This window comes from Camponotus vicinus, unplaced genomic scaffold (genome assembly GCF_025532165.1).
Source record: "Camponotus vicinus isolate PSW18456_S1 unplaced genomic scaffold, iyCamVici1.0 SCAF_7, whole genome shotgun sequence".
Lineage (NCBI taxonomy): Eukaryota > Metazoa > Arthropoda > Insecta > Hymenoptera > Formicidae > Camponotus > Camponotus vicinus.
The window spans coordinates 14,727,302-14,736,382 of record NW_028141979.1 but is presented as its reverse complement, the minus strand read 5'-3'; the positions used below and the strand labels follow the sequence as shown (position 1 = coordinate 14,736,382).

Below are 9,081 nucleotides of genomic sequence, written 5' to 3'. Positions count from 1 at the left end.
GATTTATATACTGTCTCGTGCATATCATCGAACATTCTAGAATGATTTCATCTTAAAAAATTCCCCGGAATAGCGTGTGCAATTTAACCTTGATAATTTCATGTTTTGTCACGTACATTTGAAAAATCTGATGTGGTTGCATCGGGAGCAGCCGTAAAACGGCGCTTGATTTTAGCACATTTAGCCAAATCTTTGTCTAGGGGTGATGTGCGTTTTAACCTTGGCGGTTAATCTTTGTTCCGATGCACATCTTAACCTTGAAAATTTCGCGTTTTGTCACGTACATTTGAAAAATCTGACGTGATTGCATCAGGAGCAGCCGTACATCGACGCTCGATTTTAGCGCATTCAGCTAAATCTTTGTTCTGATGCGCAATTTAACCTTGAAAATTTTACGTTTTGTCACGTACATTTGAAAAAATCTGACGTGGTTGCGTCGGGAGCAGCCGTACATCGGCACACGATTTTAGCACATTCAGCTAAATCTTTGTCTAGGGGTGATGTGTGTTTTAACCTTGACGGCATGATTTATATACTGTCTCATGCATATCATCGAACATTCTAGAATGATTTCATCTTAAAAAATTCCCGGAGTAACGTTTGCAATTTAACCTTGATAATTTCGCGTTTTGTCACATACATTTGAAAAATCTAACGTGGTTGCGTCGGGAGCAGCCGTACACCGGCGCTCGATTTTAGCGAATTCAGCTAAATCTTTGTTCTAGGGATGATGATGTCATCGCAGCCGTATATCGGCGCGACAAAATTTTAGAGGAAATTAAAATGTTGTGTCAGCAATAATCCCCTCTACATCGCAATTTGCGATACTATTTGAATTGATATTAATTCTAATACGATCAGTATTGCATCAATCGCGCGTGTGAAAGGTTCACTGAAGAAATCAACATGAATTTTTACGTTCCGATTCGAAACGGTGAAACTCCACCGTGTAAGAAGCAAAAATGTGACACGTAAGTTTCGATCTTTAAATATTTAATTATTTAATTTTTTTAAATATTGATCTAATTTATATATTTTTATAGCATTCAGCCTCGTCGTGCGACTCGCATACTTGGAAGAAGATACGCTCTAACCCCAACGTCGTACAAGTATTTGGACATTGGAATAAGCGTTGGAGCTGTGTCGTACGTGGAACTGATTCTCGGTGATAATCGAGGCAATCAAATAGTGTTGCCTTTTTCAACGTGGAATTTGTTGATGCAGAAGCAAGCAGACATTGAACAATTTCTACAATCGACTGCTCTCGCATTAAGGATTGGAGATTTATCGATCGAAATGTATCAATCGAAAATTGTAAAACTCACATTATGTGACAATTCTTTGTACATGAAACCACCGACATTATTACATTTATTTAATTTTGAAAATTGTATCGATCATATGCATAATTGGTTATGCGAGAATACGTATCTCGTAAATGAAAAATTTAAACAATTTGAAACTGTTTTACGACGTAACAATATTACTACTGTATGCGATGCTGTAAAAACGATACGTGATAGTGACGTCTTTAACAGCGAATCATTAATCGATTGCGAATTATTAACATGTGCTGTAAATGATATTCTTTACGATGCGTGCAATAAATAATTATTTTTATTCCATCTATGATTTTAATTCTTTCCTTCCATACGAATAAGAATAGTTATACTTTTCTCAACACGCTCCGCTAAAGATGTAGAGAAATGCTGAGGTAGATGAGACGTGATGCTCTAGTTGGAATGAGACAAAAGATATTAAAAGATATATAATGAAGAGGAGCCTGCGACATTAGAATATTATTTCTTTCGTTAGTCTTTGCGTTTCGTTAGTCTTGTGTTACGTTAGTGCAATGGCTGAAGACGACGTTATTATCATCGATGACGATACGGATGATGATGATTATTGGATGGAAAGAGAGAGAGAAATGGATGAGATGGAGAGAGAGAGAGAGAGGAGAGAGAAATGGAGGAGGAATCATCCGATGGGAAACCTGATTTCCGTTTTCGGACTAGTGATGATGAAGAATTACTTCAATACGAGTGGGAACAACTTTTAAAGAAGAATCTGGAAACTTCAATCGTTCAGTTTATAAGACATCAAGAGCTCGGCTTGGAAAAACCTCGCACAAATTCGTTGAGGACATTTCTTCTAGCTCGAGAAATATGTGCGCGAGATTTTGCAAAATATCATGGATGTAAATGTTTCAATATAGAACCTAATCATTCTAAAGTAAATTGTATTGGAAATAAACTGCGTGAAAATCTCGAATTAATAGAAGATTTTGAAAAATTGGAAGAAGATGATCATGAGAATATACTACGGCGGAAATTGGAAACGTTGAAGGTAAAATATTTTTGTCGATGTGTAATAAATTTAAAACACTTAAAATTAATGTTTGATTTTAGAGTTTACGTGATGATATGAATGGTCGACGAGAGGATAAACAGATATGTGAATCCAAATCTGCATCAAAATATAAATTGTGTGTATTGTATAACGGTGAATGGAAAATGCCATGGAAAGTATTGTAAGTAACTTTCAATTTATAATACATCAAAAGTTCTAAAATAAATTATTAAAAAACTATTCAAATGTCTTTTTCTGTTCCAGGAGCGGCCCCCCTCAGCCCGGCACATCGACCCTTTAGCCTTTTAGGAGCGACCTCCCTTTCAGCCCGGTGCATCACCCCCCCCCCTATATATATCTTTTTTATATATATTTTAAATTTTTATTTTATTATTATTATTATATTTTTTAAATTTTATATCTATCTTTTATTATTATACAGGGCGATCCTGAAAAACGTTATGTCTTTAAAATGACGTATTCCTGACACCATTCTAAGACAATTTTTCCTTTACCAAAATTTGATTTGAAGCGTAGTTTTTGAATTATGAGCAAAAATAGTTAGTAAATCACGCGTCGGGTACAGAAGGCAGGCAGGAGCGGCGCGGCGTGCCGCGAGCGCGGGCGCAGCTGACCGCCCGACGGGTGATTATCACCGCATGAGTCGCTATTTTATCTTATAATATAAAATTATGCTTTAAATAAAATTTTGGTAAAGAAGAAAATGTCTTAGAATTACGTCAGAAATACGTGTTCCTTAAAATAACGTTATTTTAATAATGAAAAGTTGTTTCGGATCGCCGGCCGTCCGACGTTGCAATCAGCTGATTGCTACACGCGATGTGTGTATGGCGGAGTGTGTGCGTAAGAGAGAAAGAGAAAGAGAGAGAGAGGGAGGGTAGGAGGGACAGACATTCATACACACGCACGCACTTTTTTTCTCGCTCTCTTTCTCTCTTTTACGCAACACTCATACACTCTCTCATTCAGTCTCTCACTCACACTCTCTCGGTCACTCACTCACTCACTCACCTGCTTACTCACTTGCTCACTCACCTTGTAGCAGCGTAGCGAATCTTCATGCTATGTATTGTTGTTATCTGCTGCACGGTTATGATTGCTAGAGATGCGCGACACATCGAAATTTTTTCGATTATTAGTCTCACACTCGATTGACACAATACAGATTACACGATAACGAGTTTACTGTTTATTCACTCACTATTGATTTATCGATACCAAAAATTACTTTCAAAGAAACGCGAATGCAAACAGCACATGACTCGACGCGAAGCGACGGACCGCGGAGACTGCGCGACCACAAGAGTTATGTTGCCAGAAACGCGACACGCGACATCTAACAAACGACTTGCGCGTGGCGCGTGATTGACGCGAGATAAGACGAACGATCGGCTAAAACCTTCGCATTGCGAATGCGGTAGAAAACATGACACGTATAATGACATACTTAAAAAATTAATTATTTATTATAAATAATAACTATTTCTAATTATAATAAATAATTATTATTTTAAAAAGCATGTGTTGTACGTTATTACGTTTTCGAAATTATTGCATTCACGATGCGAAGATTTAAGTCAATCGCAAGAATAATGTAATTTTAATTCTTGCGATTGACTTAAATCTTCGCATCGTGAATCCAATAATTTCGAAAACGTAATAACGTACAACACATGCTTTTTAAAATAATAATTATTTATTATAATTAGAAATAGTTATTATTTATAATAAATAATTAATTTTTTAAGTATGTCATTATACATGTCATGTTTTCTACCGCATTCGCAATGCGAAGGTTTTAGCCGATCGTTCGTCTTATCTCGCGTCAATCACGCGCCACGCGCAAGTCGTTTGTTAGATGTCGCGTGTCGCGTTTCTGGCAACATAACTCTTGTGGTCGCGCAGTCTCCGCGGTCCGTCGCTTCGCGTCGAGTCATGTGCTGTTTGCATTCGCGTTTCTTTGAAAGTAATTTTTGGTATCGATAAAGCAATAGTGAGTGAATAAACAGTAAACTCGTTATCGTGTAATCTGTATTGTGTCAATCGAGTGTGAGACTAATAATCGAAAAAATTTCGATGTGTCGCGCATCTCTAGCAATCATAACCGTGCAGCAGATAACAACAATACATAGCATGAAGATTCGCTACGCTGCTACAAGGTGAGTGAGCAAGTGAGTAAGCAGGTGAGTGAGTGAGTGAGTGACCGAGAGAGTGTGAGTGAGAGACTGAATGAGAGAGTGTATGAGTGTTGCGTAAAAGAGAGAAAGAGAACGAGAAAAAAAGTGCGTGCGTGTGTATGAATGTCTGTCCCTCCTACCCTCCCTCTCTCTCTCTCTTTCTCTCTCTCTCTTACGCACACACTCCGCCATACACACATCGCGTGTAGCAATCAGCTGATTGCAACGTCGGACGGCCGGCGATCCGGAACAACTTTTCATTATTAAAATAACGTTATTTTAAGGAACACGTATTTCTGACGTAATTCTAAGACATTTTCTTCTTTACCAAAATTTTATTTAAAGCATAATTTTATGTTATAAGATAAAATAGTTAGCGACTCATGCGGTGATAATCACCCGTCGGGCGGTCAGCTGCGCCCGCGCTCGCGGTACGCCGCGCCGCTCCTGCCTGCCTTCTGTACCCGACGCGTGATTTACTAACTATTTTTGCTCATAATTCAAAAACTACGCTTCAAATCAAATTTTGGTAAAGGAAAAATTGTCTTAGAATGGTGTCAGGAATACGTCATTTTAAAGACATAACGTTTTTCAGGATCGCCCTGTTTATTACATATTAAGCGCACACACACACACACACACACACACACACACACACACACACACACACACACACACAAAATTGTATTACACACATTTTAAAATAAATTTTGATTGAAAAAAAAGAATGTGATTATTTACTCGCCTCTCCTTGCGTTCCCATCCCTTGCGTCTCTCTTGTGCTAGTTGTAAGTATAGCGATATCGTTCTCTCTCGCACGCGTTGTCTTGCGCTATGATTCTCTCTCGCACGCGTTGTTCTCGCGCTATTATCGTTCTAAGTCTCGCGATATTATAGTTCTCTCTCGCACGCGTTGCTCTTGCAATATCGTTCTCTTTCGTACACGTTGTTCGCGATATTATCATTCTCTCTCTTTCATATGCTCGTCGCTATCACTCACTCACTCACTTACCTTTGCGTCGTCCTTCTCCCACCTATGCAGCATCTTACAATGCGTCGTCCTTGTCCCACGTTGACGCCATCCTTGTCGTACGTTGATGTCATCCTTGTCACACGTTGATGCCATCCTTGTCACACTGTCCTCTTCACACACACTTAGCGCTATCCTTTTCCCACACGTAGCGCTATTCTTCTCACACCACCGTCTTCTTTCCGCGGATCCCCCTTCTCCTCGCGGACCCCCTCGTCCATCGGTCGCGCCGCGGATCCCGCCTACCCGCGCGGACCCCCTCGTCCATCGGTCGCGCCGCGGATCCCCCCTACCCGCGCGGACCCCCTCGTCCATCGCTCGCGCCGCGGATTCCCCTTCCCCGCGCGGACCCCCTCATACATCGCTCGCGCCGCGGATCCCCCCCTACCCGCGCGGACCCCCTCGTCCATCGCTCGCGCCGTGGATCCCCCCCGCACGTGATGCCCCCCGCGTGACGTTACCCCCCCGCACGTGACGTCACCCCCCGCGTGTACGCCCCCCCCCCGCGTGACGTCATCCCCGCGTGACGTCACCCCCCACCGCGGTTCTCCCTCGCCCCTCGCCCCCCCTCGGAGCCCCTGGGTTAGAACTCTCCTAGTATCACTACTAACATTATATGGTTTGAGATCTTTAATGTGTATTTTGCCTACTGATCTATTAGAGTTATCCTTTAACTCGTATACTACCGGCGACAACATTTTCGCGATAGTAAACGGACCGTGATATTTAGTCGCTAACTTTGCCAAAATATTCTGAGCGGCTGACGACAACACATGCTGCCGCTTTAGAACTTGCTCGCCAATCGCAAAACGATAATCTCGTCTTCGCAAATTATAATAATGCGCCTGTTTATCATGCGCTGCCTCTAAGTTTTCTACCACCCAATCTCGCAAAGCCTGAATTCTTTCCATGCGCTCTTTCCAAGTTTCGGGATTCGGTTCTGCGACTTCGACAGCTGACTCGTGTCTCCCACGCACGGTGTTAACTGGCTGGGGTTCCCTACCGAAATTTAAGAACGGAGGAGTAGCCTGTAAGGAGGTATGGTACGCCGTGTTGTATGCGATGTGACGTCCCGCCATCTTAAAATTACTAGATTTAGTTACAATTCGCTTACCCATCTTATTTCTTTGCTATATCCATGGAATAAGAATGAATATTCAATTCTATTATTCGTAATTCAATTTTACTCACTATTATCAATTATATTACTATTAATTTTAATTCTAATATATGCGCATACGAATTCTAACGCTTAAAATATCAATTATAATATTTGCTTACCGTTTTATTCTACACGGTTATTTAGCCCGCTACTTAAATAAGTACTCCCTCAATTAATGTATAATGAGGACTTTATATACGCGCTAAAATTCGAATTTAGATTTTAACAAACGCGACCGAAAACATATAATTTAAGCAATAACAAGTAAGGTATTTCAAAGGAACTGTTGAATTGATCTTAAATATGAATAAATACAAATATATTTAAACACTTTGAAATGCTTTATTTAAAAATTCATTATGGGATCATAACCAGTGGAAATAACTTTCTCTATATGCTACAACTTAAAATTAATCTATTCTAACTTGAGCCGTAAATTTCTGAACCTTTTCTAAAATATAAAGGAAGTTATACATGTAAAATGATTCCGTAATCCTAACATCGCTAATGATAGATATTAAATTAAGAGCGCATAGTTTTGACATGTGAGGTGGTCTAAGAGGAAGTCATAAACATATCGGACATTGACTTCTTGAAGATGTCAACCGACACTTCCGATAATAGTCGCGTACTACTCTTTGATCACCGCCGCGCTTCTATGAAAAGGATATCTATGTCAAAACAATTGATAAGTAATTCAGTAGTGCTTCCGAGAACGACGTGATCCGATGTAGAGATCACCTTACTCGAGGATTCCTACAGCTAGAGATCATGCAAGGAACAACGAAATCGCTAGTATATAAACCCCGGATTCTAGGCGCGAGCGATTCATTCAATCATTAATAATTAGTCAGTATAGCAGACTCGCTGTTAGTCGTGATCACTTTGCCGTTATTCTTTATTATTCTTTAACTCATTACAACTAAAATTTAATACTTTGTATCAATCTGCTATATCGTTCAGTAAAATTCAAATAAAGAAGTTATACTTGTGCAAATTCACTGTGTCAATCCTTGGAGATTCTCAGACCTTGCTTAGACGAAGGCGATCGAGACCAACCGAAATCGACATCTGAGTGGTAAGTACCAGATTTTTGTCCCATTTTATGCTTGTCTTCGTGCGATAATATTCACCTTCCTTGCATTCACAACATTTCCTGAAACAAAACATCGAGGATTAAATAACAAGCATACTGTCAAGCACTAGCACGTCGCTGGCAGTATTCCTCCCTCTTATTCCAGCGCAACTTGTTTTAACTTGTTATTCTATTCTGAAAAGCGTCAAAGCAAAAATTAATTAGAACTCCAAAATCGCCCTCATCAATTGAGCGTCGCAGCATTCCTTCTCTGAAAATTCCTTCATCTCCAGGCATCCTCTGCCATGCCGGAGAACTCCTCACTCTCCAATTTTTATTCTTAAAAATTCATTACCACTTTTTACCCCAAAACCAGATTTCCATCGTCTCCGGGCATCCACTGTCATGCCGGAGGCATCCGACATCCTAAACCAATTCGCTTAATCGACGCTTCATTGAAATACCAACGATATTTGGATTTGCATAAATTTCTAACGTCGCTACTAGAATAAATCGTCTTTCCACACATAGGTATAGCATCTTCGCGGTGCTGTGCACAGAATTTATTATCCATTCACCCATTCTTCCGTCGCTGCCGAGCATCCACTGTCATGCCGGAAGCATCCTAAGTTCCCTACCCTTATACGCAATTTCCGCTATCGTAACTTTATTCTGCCCTCAAGTTCCATCGTCCTCGGGCATCCACGGTCATGCCGGAGACATCCACATATCCTTATGAATTACTCCTTCATTGACGTTTTAGCTAAAACAAAATTACAAGAATAAACGTACTATGTGCTAATGTGCGTTGACGCTGATTCAGTTAAAAATAATAATAAGAGCAAATAAAATACCACTTTCCTCAACCCATACTATATTCTACCTACCAGAAAAAATATATATTAACATTAATATTATCTCTTTAAATGGTAACCCCATCGTCAGAATTCAAAAGAAAAAGGCATAGAGCAGGAAAAATAACCCGTGAATATCGTGACGCTTCTCGATTCCGTCGGATCAAGAGATTAGAATTAAACTCAAAGCGTATCCTTGTCAAATCAGAAACAAGGGTCTTCCTTCCAGAAAGTTTTGTCTCCGCTTTAAAGGCTAAGGCTAAATTCCTCTTTTACTTACCGGAAAATTTTACTTCACAGAAATTTCTTCGAATAATTACCTCAAACGTAGAATTTGACTCTTTCTATAATTACTATTTGGAAATTATAAAAAATAAAGATACGATTGAAAACCCTTCATTAAGTTCAATAGA

The 9,081-nt window shown here is 39.8% G+C and overlaps 1 long non-coding RNA gene across 1 annotated transcript; it reads left to right on the top strand.

Moving 5' to 3' along the window:
- The first annotated feature begins 823 nt into the window (after positions 1-823).
- Positions 824-1,625, top strand: LOC145974628 (uncharacterized). Its single transcript, XR_014439753.1, has 2 exons — positions 824-971; positions 1,044-1,625. It is a non-coding gene; the product is annotated as an uncharacterized LOC145974628 (long non-coding RNA).
- Positions 1,626-9,081: the final 7,456 nt, after the last annotated feature.